At 41.3% G+C, this 21,569-nt stretch overlaps 1 protein-coding gene and 1 long non-coding RNA gene across 40 annotated transcripts in view; one reads left to right on the top strand and one right to left on the bottom strand.

Annotated features, from left to right (window-relative positions):
- Dlg2 (discs large MAGUK scaffold protein 2) overlaps nucleotides 1-21,569 on the bottom strand; it is a 2,051,694-nt gene that overhangs the window by 213,907 nt on the left and 1,816,218 nt on the right. The gene's annotated exons all lie outside the window — the stretch shown is intronic.
- LOC120097342 (uncharacterized) overlaps nucleotides 21,019-21,569 on the top strand; it is a 96,338-nt gene continuing 95,787 nt past the window's right edge. For 4 of the 6 annotated variants that reach the window (XR_005494590.2, XR_010060654.1, XR_005494587.2 and 1 more), the window contains exons 1-2: nucleotides 21,031-21,218; nucleotides 21,413-21,510. This is a non-coding gene — a long non-coding RNA (uncharacterized LOC120097342). Of the gene's footprint in view, nucleotides 21,219-21,412; nucleotides 21,511-21,569 lie in introns of all 6 variants that reach the window. The other 2 variants (XR_005494583.2, XR_005494585.2) reach the window with 2 other exon arrangements.

Below are 21,569 nucleotides of genomic sequence, written 5' to 3'. Positions count from 1 at the left end.
CAAACACACACACACAAACACACACACACAAACACACACACACAAACAAACACACACACACCCAAACACACACAGGCACACACAAACACACACACACAAACACACACACACACAAACACACACACACACACACAATTTTTTTCTACTAATAAAAGGAGGTTTAAAGAAGAAAGGCCGTTGTCCCAGGCTTAGAGACCAGACTGTCCAAAGAAAATTCATAATCCATTCATTGACTCAGACTCACAGACTTTGAAAATCAGATCATTTCAGGTAGAAATATGAACTTCCAGATAGAAAGTGTTAGATACTGAAAATATCTTCCCTTCCTCGGCACATCAGCATAAAAGAAGAAAAAGAAAAGAGTCTGGACTTCTTGCTTCGTTCTATTTGCCAGGCAGTTCCTTTTCCTCTTTCACATTCTGGCCCCATTGTGTCTCTATTGCTCCTTAGTATGCTCTATTTAAGCCAGATGGGGCAGGAACATTTTAAAGCGAGTTTGGTAGCCCAAGGGACAGGCTCCATAAATGTATAAATAATGAACACTTCAGCAACTGGGAAATCAGGTGGGAATGAGTTTACCAAGTGATCTGGGAGAGCAGCTGAAGTCTATTCTGATAAAAGTTGGAATGTTAGAAGGTTCACATAATATGTAACCACACTTACTTCTCCTTAGTGTAAACCAGGGCCTAGTGAAGCCCTGACAAATGTTCTATGTCTCTCTCTGCTGGGCCTCACCAATATGCTCAGAGACTACTGGGGAGTCAGTGGATGTGCGGTGTGTTTGCCAGCTATAAAAGGGACAGTTTCAAGTGCTGATTCTCTCCTTCCTTTGAGCCTATGATCCACAAAGGCTTGATTTAAAAGAAACTGTAAGCTGAGTCAATTCTCTGGGAAGAGTTATAAAGATATACAAGAATCAGCCACAATGTAATAAGGTACTTCTTTGGCCTGATTTGGGATCAGGCTCTGGGAAAACCTGTACAGGGCCTAACCCCTGACCCGAAGAAGTTCATGGTTTCCTAGGGGAGCTATATATTCATAAATAAAATGGAGGAATTGTTACAGCTATGAACATAGAAGGATGTGCACAAGCTGTTCATTGATCAGCTCTGATGAGAGAGTAAAGGGGTGGAAAGAAGGCTGCTTATGGTTCAATAAAGGGGATTCCTTTTATACCTACCCCTAAATTCCCAAGGGATGTTAACCATCCAGAAGTGTGTGAGATATGGTCTGGATGGAGACAGCAGGATGAATGGAAACAATCCACAGTCACATAAAGCAACTTGAAGTCTGTGAAGTGTGTGGTCATGAAGATGCTCATATTCAATGCTGACTCTGAGGGAAAGAAATTACAGGTAAGTCTCAGCAGCAAGAGGGTGGATCATCTGCTGAAGCATAGGTCACGGGACCCTATGCAGCAGCCGGGGAAGCTTCTGAAAGATGCTCAACAGTGTGAACAGGATCTGGTTCGCACTTTAAAAGATCACCTTGGTAACCATGTGGAGGATGGACTGGAGGTGTTAGAGAGAACAGTGAGGGGGCGGATGCAGCAGGCCAGGTGGGAGGGACGAGGCCTGGTCTTAAGCAGCACCAGTGTGGACTTAATGAGGAGGAGACAGATGTTCCAATGGGGAAAAACTGGGGTGGAAGTAATGAGAACTGGGTTCTGCTCCCAGCTTTTGTACAATATCCTTGTATGACCTTAGAGAAGCCCTTCTTTCCCTAGATCTTGCTTCCGTACTTGTCAGGTAAAAGAGAAACATGAGGAGGTACTGCATACATATATTTGGTGACTACTTCTTATTCACTAGGTAGGCCAACCCATCAGTGAATGTTCTAAGTCCTATATTAGCACTTTCTGATTATGTGTCTTGTGATGTTACGGACCTATGATGAGCTAGTAATGACTGAGATAGTATCTCTGTGCCCAGAAAAGTAAAGAGGTCACCAGTGATTCACTCAAGTCAACCAACACTGAGAAGGGGATTTTGTGTGAAGTACTCTGGTTGTGTCTGTCAGGGAGAAGAAACAGAGGTATAGGACATGGTTCCTGACATAAAAGGCTTGTCAATCACAAATGGAATAAAAGTGTTGTTATTGTGAGAGAGCTGCAAAGCACCAAGAGAATGCAAGGATAGAAGAGAACTTTAACCAGGTTTAAAAGGTAAATTCATCTTTGCTTTTTGCCAGAGCAAACTGAAGTATAGTTGTCTTTTCCTCGGTTCACACCTGCTCAGAATCCCCTTCAAGATATTTGATGAAGCAGAGAGAGAGGTCGTTTACTTTAATACAGGATTGTTCTCTGGGTAAGGCTTTAGAGTAGGCATTCCTTGTAACAACTAAACATGTTCTTTGCACTCCAAACAGTCAGTCAGTGGTGATGACACAGGGATTGTGGCAGACAGTAGAGAAGTTGGAATTCTAGAATTTCTCACTAACAAGCCAAAGTACTCTGAACAATGCCTAGCATACAACTTGGGCTCAGTAAATGCTCAACTGACATGCACACAATCAAAACGTTAGAGGAAATGAAGTCAAGTCAAACAAAACCAAAACACTTCAAATGTAATTAGCTAGAGAATACACTCAAGAAAACTCATTTTAATATAAGAGGTCATGAAGGATTTCCCAAACATTGACTTATAAGACAGATTTCTACAAGGTTTTAAAGGGCATACCCATAGTCTTGTAAAGCTGTGATATCTGGTTTGCTTCAAGACACATTTGGATGGCCAATTCAGCTCTTTAAGCCAAGGTGAGCTCAGTGTTTGATGTTTTCCTTAAGAAAAACTAATTTTCATTCCTTAAAATGCAACCAGCTGATTAGATTTTCAACATCAAATCTGAAAAGACCATACTTGGCAAAGGTGTTGCATCGAGAGAATTCCATGTCTTGTGAAGAGAGCAAAGACAATTCTACTGGGAACGTGCTGAACAATGTTGCTGACTTGGGAGGTGAGCTACTATATGGCAAAGGCTTTGAAATGGGTTGAGAGTGCTTCTAGGTTAACAATGCAGGTAGAAATAAAATAGCATGTACTGGATTGTGGTGCACTCATGAACAAAGGAGCCTTGGGTACTGATGTCTCAGCTGGAAAATATTATAAATATGTTCTTGAAAGGTCTTAGGCTAGTAAGGACTGGTCATACAAGATTTGGGATAGACTTAGCCCTGGGATTGTAAGCTTTATATTAGAGGCCAGCTAAGACGACCATATCACTGACCACCATTAGAAGTGGGGAGGTCGTAGTGAGACAGACATTTCTTCTAGAGGCTTTTGGTTACAGGCTGACATGCTTGTCACCGAGGCTCTGTAATTCATTACTTGTTATTGGCTGGACAATCACCCTACCTCATTTAAGCATGGGTCCTGACTGTAAAGAATGCCAACAATAGGGATCGGTACATGGAAAGGCAGTGGGATAATGGATGTAAATGCCTTAGTACTGTGCCAGGCACACAACGAGCGTGGCAACTATTACAAGTATAATTAGTTTTGCTGAAAAAGAAATGTTCTTTCCAAAATTGGCTAGAAATCATTTCAGACATGTATGAGACCGAAATAAAATGTATGGATGATGAATTTGCAGAAAAGGGAGTGGGTGTTTCATTTTAATATAATTGTGATGTGCTGAACTTCGCAGAATCTTCCATCAATCATGAGCACTGCTTATAGTAAAATTATTCTGTGAGTGAACTTGGACCTTATATACAAGGTTTTGCTAAGTATGTGCTGCGTTCATATGCCATCGGAGTGCACGCGTCTCTTCTGAATGCTTTGATAATACAAAGAGCACTAACCTGGAAGGACTTAATTTGAATCTCAGACATCACTTCATAGCTATAAACCCTGGTTATAAATGAAACAAAATATCAGCCTCGGTCTCCATGTCTGTATAGTACAAATAGTCACCACAATCAAGTCATTCACATAGTTTTTAAAGTATTTTGTGAGATTAAAATTTATTTCCTGAGTCCTTTTTTAATCTTGAGTCTTTTCCATAGTAAAATCCCCTTAGGCTGTACCTCCCAGTATGGCTGGGAGGCCATATAATGCTGTAGAGTCAGGGTATGCAGGCAAGAGTTCAGAGTCAGCCAGGTGGAATCAAGTGACCTGAGAGAAACAGAGAGTGGCTGAATGATCTCTCCAAACATCTGTTGCTCTTCCACAGGGAGGTCTTTGGCTAGGGGTGCATGAATGTCGAGTGGAGGTACAGTAGGAGCAGGATACATAATGTTGAATACACTAAATGTCAGAAACTTTGCGAACTATGGCCAAGCTACAACTTTCCAAAACTCATCACAAATCACTGCTTCTGAGTGTCTATGTGGAGCAGACACTGAGCAGACTACAACAAAGCAGACAGAGACAGAAGTCCAAATAGGTCACGGAAACAGAATCACATCCAAGTGAAAAGACAAGGCACACCACTCAGTTATGATCCAAGCAGATCCTACAAGATCCGGAGGAGGCACTCCAAGATCAGATCTAAGAGGGAGCAGCAGAGAACTCCTGAGTGAATGCATGAGCCTCCCCCACCCCGTGTGTGTGAGTGTGTGTGTGTGTGTGTGTGTGTGTGTGTGTGTGGTGTGCATGTGTACATGTTAGCTTTTATGTCTTTGACAAATGAGCAGGTTTCTATAGCTCTCTGAATCAGAACTAAAGGACATAAAATAATTTATATGCTCTTACTTTATACAAAGAAGTTTATTAAGCCAGGTGGCGGTGGTGCATGCCTTTAATCCCAATGCTCAGGAGGCAAAGAAAGGCAGATCTCTGAGTTTGATGCTAGTCTGGTCTACAGAGTAAGTTCCAGGACAGCCAGAGACATACAGAGAAGCCCTGTCTCAAAACAAACAAACACCCCCAAAACAACAAACAAACACCCCCAAAACCAACCAACCAAACAAACAAACAAAACAGAAAAGAAACAATCAAAAACCCAAAGAAGTTATTTAACTGCAGAGCCTGGTTTCATCTTCAGATCTGTAACAAGAAAGCTATGGTGGAGTGTTAGAGATGTTGCTCATAGTTGAAGGCCTGTCTAACAGATGTTAGGCCCTAGGCTTGATCCCAGGCAACAACAGGAAGAAGAAAATGCAAGTCACCACACAATTTCCACTGGACTAGTATATTCCTAAGACAGGAGATGCTTTCTACATAGTGTAATAAAGGTTCTCTAAGACACACCATTAAATGTAAAACAGTACACAAGATGCTCCTTTAATATAGAGGGGTTAAAAACTCTGCCTATGTATCACACACACACACACACACACACACACACACCTATAGGATGTGTTGCTTTTGCACAGGACATCCCAAGAATAGACTCCCCTAATCTAAATGAACATGAAGTAGATGAGAAAGAAAACTTCTCAAGCTTATAAAAACAAATGTTTAATATTTTAATGTTCAATAATAATTATTACTTATTTTATACCATGAAATTTTTTTGTTTTTGTTTATGATACTAGGGATTTAAACCTAGGGTCTCACATACGTTAGGCAAGTGCTCTGTCACTGAGCTACAGCACCATCCCTATGAGGTAGAGATAAATGCCATGCACTTCACTAGTCGAGCACGTAGCTAGTAAACATTCCGAATGTATTTGTGGACATTGTCTTTTTACTACACAAAGGCCAAAGAGAGCTGGAGACAAGGTCCAGGTGGCTGCTGGGCTCGTATTGAGGCTTAAGGAGGAGAGGCACCATGAGACTTTCTGAATTCTCCTTGGGTCACTTTACCAGGGGCTCTGGCAAAAATGGAGCCAAAAGTAAAGGTGGAGCCTTTTGCCCAAAAGACCTAGCACAGAGGAAAGAACTGTAACTCCAGCATAGACCTGGCCAGACCATGATTCCAAGAGTGAGAATTGACTGAAAAGGTGAGGACGCCTTAGAGCAAAATGGAAAAGTGATGACAGACAGCGGGGACGTGCTCTTTTTGTGTACTCTGCATTTACAGGGACTTCAATGCCTTTAAAATGCATATTTTGATAGAGTAATTGGAAAATGCCAAATGGATTGAGAATTATTAAAATACACGAATGAATAGAACCTCTTATAGTTAAAAATGTTTTTTTTTTCATAAAAGGCTTTAAAGTTAAAAAGATAGAAAATTGGGATTCCTGAGTATTTAGGTATTGTAATCCAAACAATTGTTTTCACATTCCTATTTTACCTAGAGTAACAGTAAGTAGCTGATAAAGACTCTTAATTCTTATTAGCTATTTTAGAATTTAAACATCAGCTTTTGTATTGCAGAAAAGTAGTCTTTAGGGCCCTTTAGGAGGAACAGTGCACAGCAGGACGTCTTAACTTTGCTATATACTTCTTTCAGGCTCTTTGAAGGGAATGAGCAAGAACTTCTCTTGTTTAGCCACCAGACTGTTAGCTATGGTTAAAATTTCCAGCTTACAAGGCAGACAGGTCGGAGCACAAATTCTGTCAATCATTAGTTGAGTAACTTGGGGTAAGTTACTTGACCCTGTTGAACTTCAGTCTTCCCATTGGCAAAATCGGGATAAATATAAAACTTCCCTACTAGGGAAGCAATAGAGATCAGAATGTTTTGAAGATCTTGACAATGCTTGGGACCCAGTAGATGTGTTGTTAAGGTGAGAGACTATCTATATTACCTGTCACTCAAGCTTCTTTAGAGAGTGGTTATGTTAGGCTAAGCTCAGAACAGACAAAGAAAACCAGAGAGAGTGAGACAGTGTGCAGAAAAGCCTTCTTAACCCAAGGTGGGGAGATGAACAAAAAAGGCAACATGGCCCTGGGGTTATTATAACAAAGGTCTGAGCAAGTACTGTCTGGTACATAAAGGGTGTTGCTAAGTCTGCTCCAGGGATAGCACAGGGATTCATGAGCTGCTTGTGTTCAGTACAGGGCATGGGATGTGTATATTAAAGGCCCTTAGGAGAAAAGCACCACACAGGCGCAGGCACAAGAAAGAAGAGGCCCCGTGAAGAGGGGCGAATGTCTGTACAGCTGGGCCTTAGCACATTATTGGGGCAGACTCTTAGCAGGGCCAGGGGTCACATCACACAGGGCCCATGAGACATGGAAAGTCTCTGTGATTTGGTGTGTTTAACAAGCCAACTTGGAAACTAGAAATTTATAGATAGCCAGCATCGCTCTGACATGGGAATGTCCTGAGGGTGGGAGGGTTATTTTTGTGATGGAAAGTTATGCTACTTCCTTGACAGGGATCATGAGAGACTTCTGAAAGGGTGTCTTGCTTGAATTTGCCGGAACTTAACCATCTTTGCAATGTTGGTGTTGACTCTCAAGTTAGCACAGGATCTGTCAGGAACTACTCTATCCTCATTAAAACAAACAAACATTTTAAATAGATACTTCATCTGGATGCCAAAGGCAGACAGAGACAGTACCGGCTTAAAGCTTTCTTTTTTTTAAAATAGAGTATGGTAAAATAGAGGTGATGTCTTCTACCTGACAAAGGTGAGAACTGAAGTTCTTTTTTTTTTTTCCTGTACATTTGTGAATTTTCTTTGTCTACAAAGAGAATTCAGTTTTGGATTTCTCTTCTGGGGCGTGGAGTCTATGGGATAAGTAATAGGATCTATTTCAAAGGATGGCACGGTTCTTCGATAGTGGCAGTCAGTAAAGGAGGTTATCTGGAGGGTAGCCTTAGAGAGAGAAATCTGAAGGAAGCTGGGCATGAATAAGGGCACACAGTTTGTACTGCTCTGTACAATGCCCGTGCTGGGATAGACTCTGTGTGAGCTGCAATTTCTCTGTGTTGAAATGAAGCTGGAGATCCTCTGATCTTGACTTAACAAGCATCCCCTCCTGCCATCCCATCCTGTCCCCTTCTTTTCGGGAGCACAGATGAAAATTTCCTTAGGAGCCTGTGCGTCTCTTCATCAGTCAACAATCACCAAGGCATTACCTTTTAGAAGTTTCAAGTTATTTCAGGTCTGTTGACCAGGGACAGAAAGAGCTGCTGTAAGTCGAAGTTTACTAAATTTAAGCAGTAAAAAAATAAGTCATGCAGACAATCCTAGAAGGATTGGCAGACGGAAAGCAAATGCATTCTGTTGGAAAGGAATTTGACCCCTTCCCAAATGCACTATAGATAGTAACGGTATAGCACACTGGTTCAGCCTGTCTAAATGCTTCATTCTTTACTCGCATCAGTACTGTTCACATATCTCACAGACAAGCTTGAATTCTCATGTGGCCCTTAGCAAACCGCATGCTCTTGCCTTTTAACCTCCTATCTTTAACTGTAGCTGGGCGGCAAAGGCAAACTGTTTTAAATCCAGCATTAGGGGGGCAGAAACAGGTGGATCTGTGAGTTTGAGGCCAGCCTGGTCTAGAGTGAGTTCGAGGACAACCAGGGTTATACGCGTGCGTGCGAACACACACACACACACACACACACACAGCAGCCCCCCAAAAACAAACAAAACCCCCCTGTCTTAAAAACACAAAAAAACAAAAACAAGAAAAGATTTCACAGGCATAACTCCTAGTTATCCATAGAAGATACTGTCTTCTTTTTAATATGATGGAAATGAGGAGGGGTCTATGACAATTAAATAACGTAGAAGTTGTATGTCCTACTCATTTCCAGTAGCTTATTTTTAATGCACACAATTAAAAGATGTACAGGTCTCCTGGAAATGAAATCCCTGTGGAAAAAATAAGACTTAAAAGCTTATGAAAATGCATGCACATTCTTAAAAAAATTATCTCTAATGCCTTACAGGCAAAGGAAAACAGGTTTGTAGCCAATGTATAATCTAGCATGATTTTTTTTATCAATTTTTAAAAGCCAACAAAAAATTTCACTTATAATTTATTTAAAAATATTTATTCCTCTATTTCGTGTCAGGTGTTCCTCTAGGCACCAAGGATGTGGAAGTTCTTTTAAGTAGGACTGGAGACAGCTCATTTCCCTTGTTGGGTGTAAAGCAGTGGATAGGTGAACACTTGGCAAGGGTGCTATAAAAAGAATCCCGTGTGTGACATAATGCTCTGCAGTCATCTCTCACCCTGCAAATCCGTTTTGCCACCCCTAACTCCTGTTCCACCATCCTCTGGAGAGCAGAGTCTGATTGAAAGGCTGTCAGGAAGTTATTCAACTATTTACATATGATGGGCCACTTTGAGCAGCAATGTCAGGCAGGCATGAAGAGGCACGATTAAGGAAGGAGAGAAAGGTACAAGATGTACCACGAGCTGTGTATCCCTGTGGGAAACTGGGTCTCATTCCCTTGGGACCTCTGAGGAGCATACATCAAGCAACTCAGAATTTCCCCTTCAAGGGATGAGAAGGAGAGCCACTGCACTTATATCCTTTAGTCCCACGCCCTCCCTGCTTATTATAAGAGTTGCCACACACGGAGCTGATTCCCGTGTACTTCCAGTTTGTGCATACCAAGGTGGTGAGTAGACTCTTGGACAGAGTGGAACTATAGGTGTGGCAGCTGAGGCAAAGTGATGTCTGGTTAGACCTGCATGAGGTTGGTTGCTGCAGTAATGTCTTGAGTGAGTTTGGCAGAAAAACAACAACAACAACAACAACAAAAACAAAATAACCAAACAACCAAACAACTAACCAAGCAAACAACAACAGCAACAGCTGCCCTCCCCCCAACAAAAACCCAAAAGCAAAAACCAAAAACTGAAAGGTTGAATGTCAACTAAAAGGTTGACCTCATGGTTAAGATCTGATCGTAAGCCATAAGGCAGTACAGTAACTATTATGAGTTATAAACATGGAGTCATAAATGTATGTAGTGTGTATACATGTATTTTATCACATAATTCTCAAAGCAAACTATGTGACATAGATCATAGTTTGACGTCAATCTTAAACACATTGAAATCACTCTTTAGAATCTAGTGATCTGTCTGAGGCACACAGAGATGGGGCTGAAGTTCTGGCTCCAAGCCATTTGTGTCCAAATGTTTCCCAAATGGACTAGGTAAACAGGGGTAAACAAGTTCTCACTCGTTCTGAGCACTTCCTAGTTTTGCATCTGTTTTTGACCAGAGTGTGAACCTAGAAGGTAGAAACTGCCACATATATCCATTTTCTAGCAGTGTGTAGCATATGGCAAGTGTTCAATACTTTTGAGACTTGTTCAGTATCTTCCTTCACCGGGATGAGGGATCCACTCCAAGATGCTAAGAAGAAACATGATTATCGTATAATCTTCATATCCAAGTACTCAATATCTGGTTCAATTAATCTTTGTTTTTCCTAAGAGAATGGAAGTTTCCAGAAGGCAGAAGATATTAGAAAAAAAATGTTGGTTTTATATCAGGAGCCTGGCCTATTTGTATAGGCCCTTGAACAAATTATGTACTAATTTTTCTAAGCTACAGGCTTATTGTCTGTGAAAAATTACAGAGATGTTAATTGTACTCTGATATCAGAGACTTGGGAAGGAGTGTCAAAACATCACTATCAGATATGGCTCAGAGGAAACGTGACAAGCAGCAGCCATTATTTCATTATTGGTAACGCTCTAGTTTTAAGACTTTTAGTTTCCTCAAACACCTGTACAGACTCATTCACTGAGATAAGAGCATACATATGATTAAAAGTTTAAAAATTTGGGGTCTTTAATCCCAGAACTCCAGAGAGAGAGGCAGATCTCGCACGAGTTCAGACCTGAGTGAGTGTAGTGTAGACCAGCAAGCCTGGTCTACAGAGGGAGTTCTAGGACAGCCAGAGCTACACAGAGAAACTCTCTCTTGAAAAACCAAACCAAATCAAACCAGAAACAAACCAAACATAAAACACACACACACACACACACACACACACACACACAGAGCAACAACAAAAACCTTTTGTTTTCAATTTTGTTTTTTTGTTTTTTTTTCTGGTCAGAAGTTTCTGGTCTGCTTATTGGTGAGGCCCAAGTGTAACTCTCCCTTGTTTTTGATGATCTAAAATTGTTTAATTCATAATTATCTTTTGTTCTTATTCTAGACATATGTTTTCCTCAAGGCACTTAGTTACTATTACTACAATCTAACCTTAAAATGTGAAGACTTAAGGATCTATTTTAGAAGCATGATTTGGTAGGATAAGAAACTAGGAAAACTGAATAATTGAAGGTCAGGACCCCAGGCTATGAGGGAGTAGTGGACTTACGGTTTGAACTACAGTGGACCCAGTCTTACTCAGCTCTCATCACCCTGGCACAGGAGCTGGCCTTTCCCTCAGGGCCATTGTGTAAGATGAGGCTGCTCGTGCCCATTTCTCTGATCTTTACCTAACGGTTTATTAGGAAAGTAGCGGATTGCTTGGAATGCAGTATATACTCAATCAATCACATTACTTCCCTTTCCTTCCTATCCAATATCACTCATTCACTCAGCGACCCAATGTCCTAATATAGATCATGCAACTCTTTATCAATGATTTTCCTGAAAGGAAAAAAAATGTTTCAAATCAGAGTGTCTAGAGCCAATTTTTTAAAAAAATGTTTTTTAACGAGATTGCTCGTAAAGCACCAAAGCTCATTGTAAAAGTTCAGCTCAACCACAGCTAGTATTTTCTGACCAATTCACTGGGCAGACTAGAAGATGAAGAGGACTGTGTTACTGGGCATCATTATAATTATTATCCTGGTGTTAGTAATATTATTCAGGCTTCCCATGATGCTTAGTGACCGAGAGGTAAGTCGGGAGTTTAATTTAGCTTTCTGAGCATCTGTAGGCTTTGTTCTCAGCACAGAACATTCAGTTATGTAATTGTCTTGGCTTCTGTTACTGAAGATGAACCCCAACTCTTCAATTAACCACTGGCACTCTGGTCTTCAGAGGCTGAGCCTGGATTGGATTTCCCACAAGTCACTTGGAATGCAAGGCTGATACCTAAGTTCCCTAGAGAGTTGTCAAGAAAGAGAAGGTCCGAAGCTAAGCAGGCAGCCACTGAGAGGACAGACTAAATATTGGGCTAGCTTTTTCCTCCAAGGGTTTTTCTACTTCTTCCCTTTTGCTCTCTGTGATGGCTTGAAGATGTTGCCTGTATTCTTGGGTATCTAAATACTTGGCCCCCAATCTCCCCCGCAAACTCCCCAGAATACTCTCTCTGATTCTTCTTTGGCATCTGGGATGTGACCTCTCAGCTGCTAGACCATTATCACACTTCCTGGCCATGACGGTGATGGACTCTTAACCTGGATTCTAAGTCAAAAATGAACCCTTACTTCTATACATTACCTTGGTAACAGTGTTTTATCAGAGTAATAGAAAAGTGACGGAGACACTGCCTATATCATACTAGACTGTCCTGTTCCCCTTTCTAATCCCAGTTTGGCATTTGGAAAAGCCACATTTGCAAGAATGTGTTAAAGAGGAAAATATCACAGAATGAAAATGGGGTTTGCGATAATACATAGAGCCAGAAAGATGGCTCAGCAGTTAAGAGCACTGATTGTGTTTCCAAGGGACCGAGGTTCAGTTCCCAGCACCTCTATAGTGGCTCACAACCATCTGTAACTTCAGGTTCAAGGAATACAACTCCCTCATTTGGCCTCAATGGGCACTGCATGTAAGCAGTGCAGATATGAGTGGACGGATGTGAATGACACATGGAGCTGACACTTTAACCTTAACATGTACGTATGCTTTAGAAACACAGAATAAAGGCATTGGATGGAGAGAAAATGCAATCAGAGACTAATGCAGCCCATAGTTTATAGAATCTATTTCTGTTTGCAGTTGTGAGTAGAATGACTGAGTCTTCCAAGCAGCATAGCACTCGTTCGTATAAGTACTGTGACACAGATGTCACCCATCTTAGTCTTTTAAGTTTTTTTTCAATAATGATGAAAATCTGCCTGAGTCATTTCATATCAATACATTCCAATAATAAGACAAACATGTGCCCCAACACTGTAAACAGAACCAAAATAAATCCAAAATATATTATTAGATAATAAAGTCTTAAATGCCGGTCATTATCATTTGTAGTACTAATAAACACAGCTAATAACTATAGATACAAATGTGGGCCACAGTCTTTAATAAATATGTAACAGGAACTATCTCCTATACTCTATGATTCTATTTTGATGAAAACATGAGTCGATGCTTAGATTATGTCATATGACTTACATCCCATGTGCTTACCTGAGTGTAATATCACAGCCTCCCCTGACATTCTTTCTTATACTGTGCATTCAAAATTAACTATATAGACTTTCTCCTTGCCTTGTGCACACGTCGAGAACTAGACAAAAAAGTATGAAACTCAGCAGCCTTGGGGTGATAGTTAGTTGGATGGGTACTTGCAGTGCAAGCATGAAGGCTTGGACTTGGTTCCCTAAGAACTCCTTTCAAAAAGAAAGAAAGCTGGGTGTGGTAGCACATTCTGGTAATTACAGCACTTGGAAGGCTGAGAAAGCAGAAACCAGAGAATCCCTGAAACTCGCAGGTCAACCAGCCCAGTTGTTGAGTTACTAGTCTTAAACAATGGGCTGGATAGAACTTGAGGATTAGCAACCAAGTATATCCTCTGGCCTAGACACAGATACACACACACACACACACACACACACACACACACACACACACACCACACAGAGACTCTCTCTCTCTCTCTCTCTCACACACACACACACACACACACACACACATACACTCATATATATACATACACATAAAGAGTATGACCACTCACAGGCCAGACTATCACCTATAAACTTTGGTATAAACCACGAACTGTGGATGCTATGACCTCTCTGGTTAGCAGAGGCACCACTCTGCCTAGATGCTTAGATGACTACCTTTTCAAGTCTCTCCTTTGGATGCCTCTGTGGCCTCATTTACCACAGAAGGAAGTCTTCCCAGGTAACTGGATGACGTCTCTCTCTGACTTGACATTGTGAGTCATTTGACTGTCATCCTGCAGCAGGCATATGGTGCAGATCAAGCTCACCCTGTGGGAGTCCTGCAAGTTTCCTGGTGTATTTTGTACTTACTCTGAAGCGATTGTATTTGACACCCAGGGCTGACTAATATCTGCATGTGACCAAGATAAGCACCCTGCTCCCACCTTTTAGAATTGTGAACGAAGTTATAGGCAGAAAAACAGAGTTGCCATTAAGATGAAGGTCATCCTGCAAATACCATGTCTAGACTAGTCAGAGAGGGCAGACTATGAGAAGGGACATTCTATTGTCAGGCTTTGTGCAAGGGTTTCCAGGGAGCTTTGCTTTGTGGGCAAGTCAGCATATGCACTGAGCACAGGGTCCCCAATGAAGGAGTTAGAGAAAGGACTGAAGGAGCTGAAGGGGTTTGCAATACCATAGGAAGAGCAACAATAGCAACCAACCAGATCCTCCCCCCAACACCCAGAGCTCCAAGGGACTAAATTACCAACCAAAGAGTACACAAAGAGGGACCCATGGATCTAGCCACATATGTAACAGAGGATGGACTTGTCAGACATCAATGGGAGGAGAGGTCCTTGGTCCTGTGAAAGCTTAATGTCCCAGTGTAGAGAATTGCCAGGGTGGGGAGGCAGGAGTGGGTGGGTGAATGGGGGAGCATCCTCATAGAAGCAAGGGAAGAGAAGATGGGATAGAGGGTTTCCAGAGGAGAAACAAGGGAAGGGGATAACGTTTGAAATGTAAATAAATAAAATATCCAATAAAAAAAATCTTCGAAGCTCAAGTTCCTCCCAGAGCTACAGAGGATCCCGTGTGATGGTCCAGCATATAACAAGCCCGTTCTTACTTTCGAGCTGGGGTTTGGCTAGCCCTCTGCTGCTGCTCTTGATCAGAGTGCCATGCCTGGTGTTATGGCCACAGCAGTCATGGTGAACTCAAACAGATTCTGTGAACCAGAATGTCTGGGTTCATATACCTGTCCCTATGGGAGTTGTCACTGGGGTTATCAAGACAGAAAGAATTGGGAAAACTAACTGCCTTCCAGAATAAGAATATACTGTTACAAAGGAACTGTGGCCCTAGAAAAATATAATTGGAAGTAAAGACCCTGGCTCCATCACAGAATGCTCACATTTAAAATTTTACAGAAAAGCACAAAAGTGTCTATTATTTTAAAAATAATTTTGTTCATCAAATATTTGATTTGAAACTGGATTAACATTTTATGTTACTAATAACTAGATAAAATAGATTACTATTTACAAATGGTTTCGTACTTTTTCCATGCTAGTTTTAAAATAAACAAACACACACACACACACACACACACACACACACACACACACACACACACACACGTATAAAAACCTAAACTATCTTCTTACAGATAAGGACTCTGGCCCAGAGAGCTCTTTGGTCTCATCCTCACAGAACAATCTGAACCTGGTAGTTTTATTATTGCAGACAAAAAGTTCTCCTGTAAAGCACACTGTCCCTCAGTGGAGACACACAGAAAGCCAATTTAAGTTGAAGTAGTCAGAAAAATCAGAGATAAAACAGAGCTTATAAGAATTGAAATGGTAGGAAACTGTGCTGCAGAGGAGTGGAAGGCCATCGGAGGGAAATGCTTGGGAAGGGCAGGAGAAAGCTTTTCAGTGAAGGAAGAAGGAAATACTGAAATGCAGCATTCACATCCTCACATAATAGCTGGAAGACAGAGAGGGAGAGCAATCAGATGAGAGGAACCAGATGGCAGAAGGGCTCCATGAGCTGGGCTGGCGCACTGGTCTGTTTGGCAACTCAAAGACTGGCTTAGGAATGTGTTTTCAGAATTTAGATATCCTAGTTTTGTTCATTACGTTTTAGCAGCGGTTCTAATATACACTGGGAAATATGATTTTAAAAAGAGAGAAACGACAAGCTTCACAAGGCATAGTTTTGAAAACTTTCTATGGCACTATGGTGCTTATACCATCTGTACATCTGTAATTCTGCACCTGTCTCAGCCAACCGCTGGCCGTGTCCCAGGAGACCTGACATCACTGTTTTCTGACTAGGGCATAGAGTAAGTGCCAGCAGTTATGAAAGTGCAAAGATGAGGGGAGCATTGGCTCAAGTTGCATGCATTTTTCAGGCAGCCATTGGTTGGATGCTTCACCTTTCGAGTAGCAAGTTGCTGAGGTAGGCTGAAAGCACACTTTTAGTTAAGTAACAAGCTACAGGTCACACACTCAAACCAATTTGTTCCTAAAAACATATTCTTAACAAAGCATGTGATTGTGTACGTGACAGAAACAAGAAAGGAACTATTAATTTTTTTTAAAAAGTAACAGTTTAATGTTATATAAGATTAAGAAAAAGAATGTCTGAGCATGGTGGTGCACACTTGTAATTCTAGCACTCAGGAGGGTAAGACAGGAGAATCTAGGATCTAGACTGGCCTGGACTGAATAGGAAGGAAGGAAGGGACTGAGATGGGGAGGGATTTATGATGGGAGAAACATTGAATAAACAGAAAAGGAACTAAGGCAGACATGTACAGCAAACAGGGAGAAAAGAAACAGAAGAATAAAAGAATGGAATAGATAAAAACTACCGTGAGTAGACAATTTACTGAGGCTTGCCACATTTTTCCTATTATCTACATTAATAATTGTCTAACTACGTAATACTCATTAAACCTACTTCAGAGATAAAGAAACTAACACTACTAGGGATCAAGTAATATGTACACGGTGACAAGAATGATAAGTAACAGATGTGGGATTTGAACACTGAATCTTCTCATCTCCTAGGAGACTGCAGTGACCATCACTCAAACCCTATAGCAGACAAACTTCTCTAACATTAGTACTTCATCACTTGAAAAGTGGGGTATCCGCTATAAAATAACTGTATACAAGTTCATCTGTTAGCAGCTATCAATTTGGGAGAAATTTGAAAAGCATCAGTTAACTCACTGTTGAAAGTCAGAAGCCTAACTCTTGCCCTCTGTGACTGAGTTCAAACACTGAAATGTCTCATGAATTCTTGGTATTATGGACAAGAAATTCTCAAACTCACTGGATTCACTGGTTTTGTGTGTCAAACTGATATAAGCTAGAGTCATCAGAGAGAAAGGAGCCTCAGTTGAGAAAATGCCTCCATGGGGTACAGATGTAAGAAGAAAATTCTTAGTGATCAATAAAGGAGGGCCCATCCTATTGTGGGTGGTGACATTCTTGGATGGTAGTCCTGCATTCTTTAAGAAAGTAGGCTGAGCAAGCTATGTGAAGCAGGCCAGTAAGCAGCACCCCTCCATGACCTCTACATCAGTTCCTGCCTCTAGATCCTGCCTGCCCTGCTTGACTTTCTGTCCTGAATTCCTTTGGTGATGGACAGCAGTGGGGAAGTATAAGGTGAATAAACCCTTCTCTCTCCAACTTGCATTTTGGTCATGATGTATCACAGCAACAGAAAGTCTAACTAAGACACTCACCATGTATCAGTTACTTCAAAGACTACAATATTTCCTACGCATATGTCCAACTGACCATTTAGTGCATGCTATGCTTTGACTAAATCACCTCATCATTGAGATCATCTTTAGCAATAGAGCCTAAAAGTACAAACTACTTTCAGGTAGGTGATCCCGAGAACTGCCACCTGTCACTGGTACTGCACACTGCCCAGGACAATGAGAGAAGTCACATGTTGGGTTACAGCTACCTTTCAATAATGCTTGTCCCTATCTTTAAGACTGCCCTCCGTCTAATCCATTCTGGTCATGGAAAAAAACATTTTTTCCCTAATGTTGAAACAGATACTGTCTTACTCAAAACCACTTAACTGGTCTTAGTGCCTTCACACATCACACTCCAACTGAATATAAGATCCTTCTGTGATGAGGGTCCTCTCTGACTACCAGGTTCCCTCAGATACCTGTGGAAGCTCCAGCCTGTGGAACTACTCTCTCTTCACAGAAAGACTGAGAGTCTGGGCACTCTCCTTCTTTCCTAACCATTGTTCATTCTGTCCACTCTGCACGGCTGAGTTCTTGATCCTTCACAGCTCAGCCTGGCCTCGCATCTTGCGGAGCCTTCTTTGGCCATCTTTTCAAGGATAGGTTAGGATTTTTTTCCTGGCAGATGAGTAAAAAAATACCCCTTTTGTTATTTGTTTGTTTTGCTTGTTTTTTGAGACAGGGTAGCCCTGGCTGTCCTGGAACTCACTCTGTAGACCAGGCTGGCCTTGAACGCAGAGATCTGCCTGCTTCTGCCTCCCAAGTGGTGAGATTAAAGGCATGAGTCACCACTACCCTTAATGATCTTTTAACCAAAGTCTAGACAGAGACCCTGCCTGATTTTACTCTGACATTTGGCACAGTTCCTGGCATGTGAAATCACAGGTGCTTATTGAAGATTTTCTTAACCCTCCGTGAAGGTCTCAGTTCTGAAAGCTGGGGACATGGGGCTTTTTTATTTGTTTCCCTATTTGTCTTATGTGTTTTCAGAAGAAAAGCACATACCAACAAATTCCCAGTCAAATCTCCAAGCACAGAGACAGGAGAAGGGGAAGAACAGAATTGGGGGAATTGATTGCAATACATAAGACATCCTGGCATCAGGACTTCTTTCCCTTGTGCCCTGGCTTTTTCTTCTACCTATTCTGTGAAATCAATACCGGCTATCCAGCTTTTTGTTTTTATATATCCCTCTGGTAAGTTTTATAAGGAATCGATGACAAAAGCTGAGTGTTTCTTGCTTTAGATTTTCATATGTAGCGCTGAATATCTGAATTCAACATTTATGGATTCAACCAAACTTGTATTGAAACTATCAGGAAGAGGAGAATTGTTTTAAATGCATGCAGACATTATTCCGTGTTGTTATTCCTTAAAGAAAATAACATGGCAACTATTTACATAGTATTCGCATTGTATTAGGTATTGGTAAGCAATCTGAAAATGATTTAGGAGTCCATGGGAAGGGCTGGAGTGAATGCTCAGCAGTTAAGATCCCTTGCTGCTTTTGGAAAAGACCTGGGTTAAGCTTGCAGCACCTACACGGCAGCTCATAACACTGTAACTGTAACTGCAGAAACCAGTTCCTCTTCTGAGCTTCATAGGCTCCTGCATGGTGCACAGACATACACTTGGGCACACACATATATGCATGAAATTAAACAAATAGATTTTTTAAAAAGACGTATTTAAGTAGATAAAAGAAGTGTGGAGGTTCCTAAAAGTCAACACAAAACAAACTGTATGTGTGTTTACTGTTTATGCAAAATATATGAAGAGATATCAAAGAGATATCTGTGTGTCCTTTTTTAACAGCACTATTAATAAAAGTTAAGATGTGGAAATTAGCCTAGGTGTTTATCAACACCTGAATGGATAAAGAAAACATACAAAGGCATATCCAGCCACAAAGATGGAATCCTGCCACTTGCTGCAAAAGCTGGAGGGTAGTATGTCGAATACAATAACTCACACACAGTAAGGCAAGTACCACATGTTCTCTCATATGTGAAAGGCTAAAAATGGCAACTCAGATATAGAACAGTGACTGCTAACAGTTCTGAGAGATAAGGGAGATGGTGACTATCAGGAGGCTGGATTTCATCAGTGCACACAGTTTGCACACATACAATATTCGTATTTTAAAAAGACACCGAAAAGAATGTATAGCAGAGTATGCACAAGCTACATGAGAACACTGTGCTCCTTGTAAAAGTGACCTGAGCATCTGCAAAACTGACGGAGGGGCGGGGTCACAGAGCCCATCCTCTGTGGGTCTCAAGAGGTGCTTGATTTTAATATGACCGATATATAATGGCCATGCTTGAATGCGCATGAGTTGTTGTCTGTCCTTTCCAAGTGATCTTTAAGGACACCAGAATATTTGGTCACACCCATTTTTCAGTCAGAAACCTGAACACTGAGAAGTCAGGCACGGGTGATTTTGTTTTGATCAGAGGGCAGAACACTTTGGAAAATGTCTGCTTCTTTTTCTAGTTCTGCTTTCGTCCTTTGAGCACAGTGCCGACTTCTCACACACTTCTTTGGATACCATATTGTTTGATAACGAGGTTTGCTTTTCCTACTGGACTTTGAGCCTCTTGTTAAGAGGACCTAGGTCTCACTTTTTTTCTCCCTAATTTAGAATCCAATATTTGCAGGCAAACAACAAAGCATTACTGATATATTTGTACAAGTTCATGGCTACTGTGCCAATCATGTCCTTAGGTTTACTGTCAAGGAAACATCCTCATTGTGTCATTTATTAGAGAGAAATCTCAGCTTCAAAAGAAACAAATATTTTCTAATAACCATCGCCTCTCCCCTTTTGCTTCTATTAATCCTAGGCTCCACTTAAGTATCTTCAGTACCTTGTAGCTCTCATCTTTTCATGGAAGTGTAAAGTAACCCTCAATAGCAAAAAGACACCCCCTTTTATGTTACAGAAGAACACAATTTGCACACAGTTGGTCCCGACAATGACACCACCAGAGTGACAAGTAAATGCCATGCATTTCCACCAGGTTTAGATAAATCAGGTTTTGGCTTTTATTTCTGTAGTTGAAAGGCTAACTTAAATGTATTTTTTCACATGAACAAGCTCTCCTAGAAATAAATGCAATGCCAAATGGTCTGGGAACGAATGGGTTACTGACTGCACATCTCACAAGAGGCAGCAGGAGGTTTCATGGGGGCTTAGTCACGGGGTTCCATAGTAACACCCAGGGAATGAACAGAGAGGGAAAAGCAAAAATAAAAACAAAATCAACAGTTCAATTAGAGCAGACGGAGAAAAACACTGCATAAGCTAATTGATTATAGCTATTGTGACAGCTGATTACAGTGTCTGCCTGTAAAAACACAGGGGCGAAACCACAAAAACCCTCCTGGCACTGTTTGGCTGCCTTCACGAAATATCCTTCAAATGGATGATGTCATATAATTTGGCCCATTCTGGTAACAGAGTGAACCCATTGATGTGGCACTATAGAGGTAGGTCTGCTCTGCTGAACACAAAAAACTAGACAGCTTGACTGCCTGTGGTTTGGGATGTCCTAGGCTAGCCTGGTATGATGTCACAGGACTCTAACAGCAGAACCTTTGGGATAATGACTTCATAGTTAGAGACATTCCGGTGCCTACTGACCCAATGTTACAAGGAAGCATCCATGTCCAGGTGTTTCTTAGGGTGTGATTATCAGTTTGAGCTCAAACCCTCTCCCAAATTCCCTCTGGTATACATTCTGTTTAAGGAAATAAGACAAATACATCACTAAGCTTTGGGAGGACAGAGAAAGCATAAACAGAAAACGACAATGCAGCAAGGTAAACCCTGAGAGCTCTCTGGGGACATGGCCGAAAAGGGCAACTCACTACAAGCAACTAGGGGCAACAAGTCTTTGCAAATAAGTCTAGAACTGGACATCTAAAGCTATGTTTGTCAGACATACACAGAACACAGCACAGAAGCTGATGCAGATTCAATTCTTAATAAAGAACTGTATTACAATTCCCAACAGGAGGCACTTTCAATGCTGTGGACCAGAGGCACTGTGTGCTAAGCAAGAAACACTGTGCCAAGAAGGATCTATGTTCTGGAGATATGCTCTATGGCTCGGTAGGTTGTGGTAATGCACTGCTCATTTTAGCAAGGTGACTGTTGACAGAGCAGTCCTG

This window comes from Rattus norvegicus, chromosome 1 (assembly GCF_036323735.1).
Source record: "Rattus norvegicus strain BN/NHsdMcwi chromosome 1, GRCr8, whole genome shotgun sequence".
Classification (NCBI taxonomy): Eukaryota; Metazoa; Chordata; class Mammalia; order Rodentia; family Muridae; genus Rattus; species Rattus norvegicus.
The sequence above is the reverse complement of the archived record's forward strand: the minus strand, read 5'-3'. Positions and strand labels throughout refer to the sequence as shown.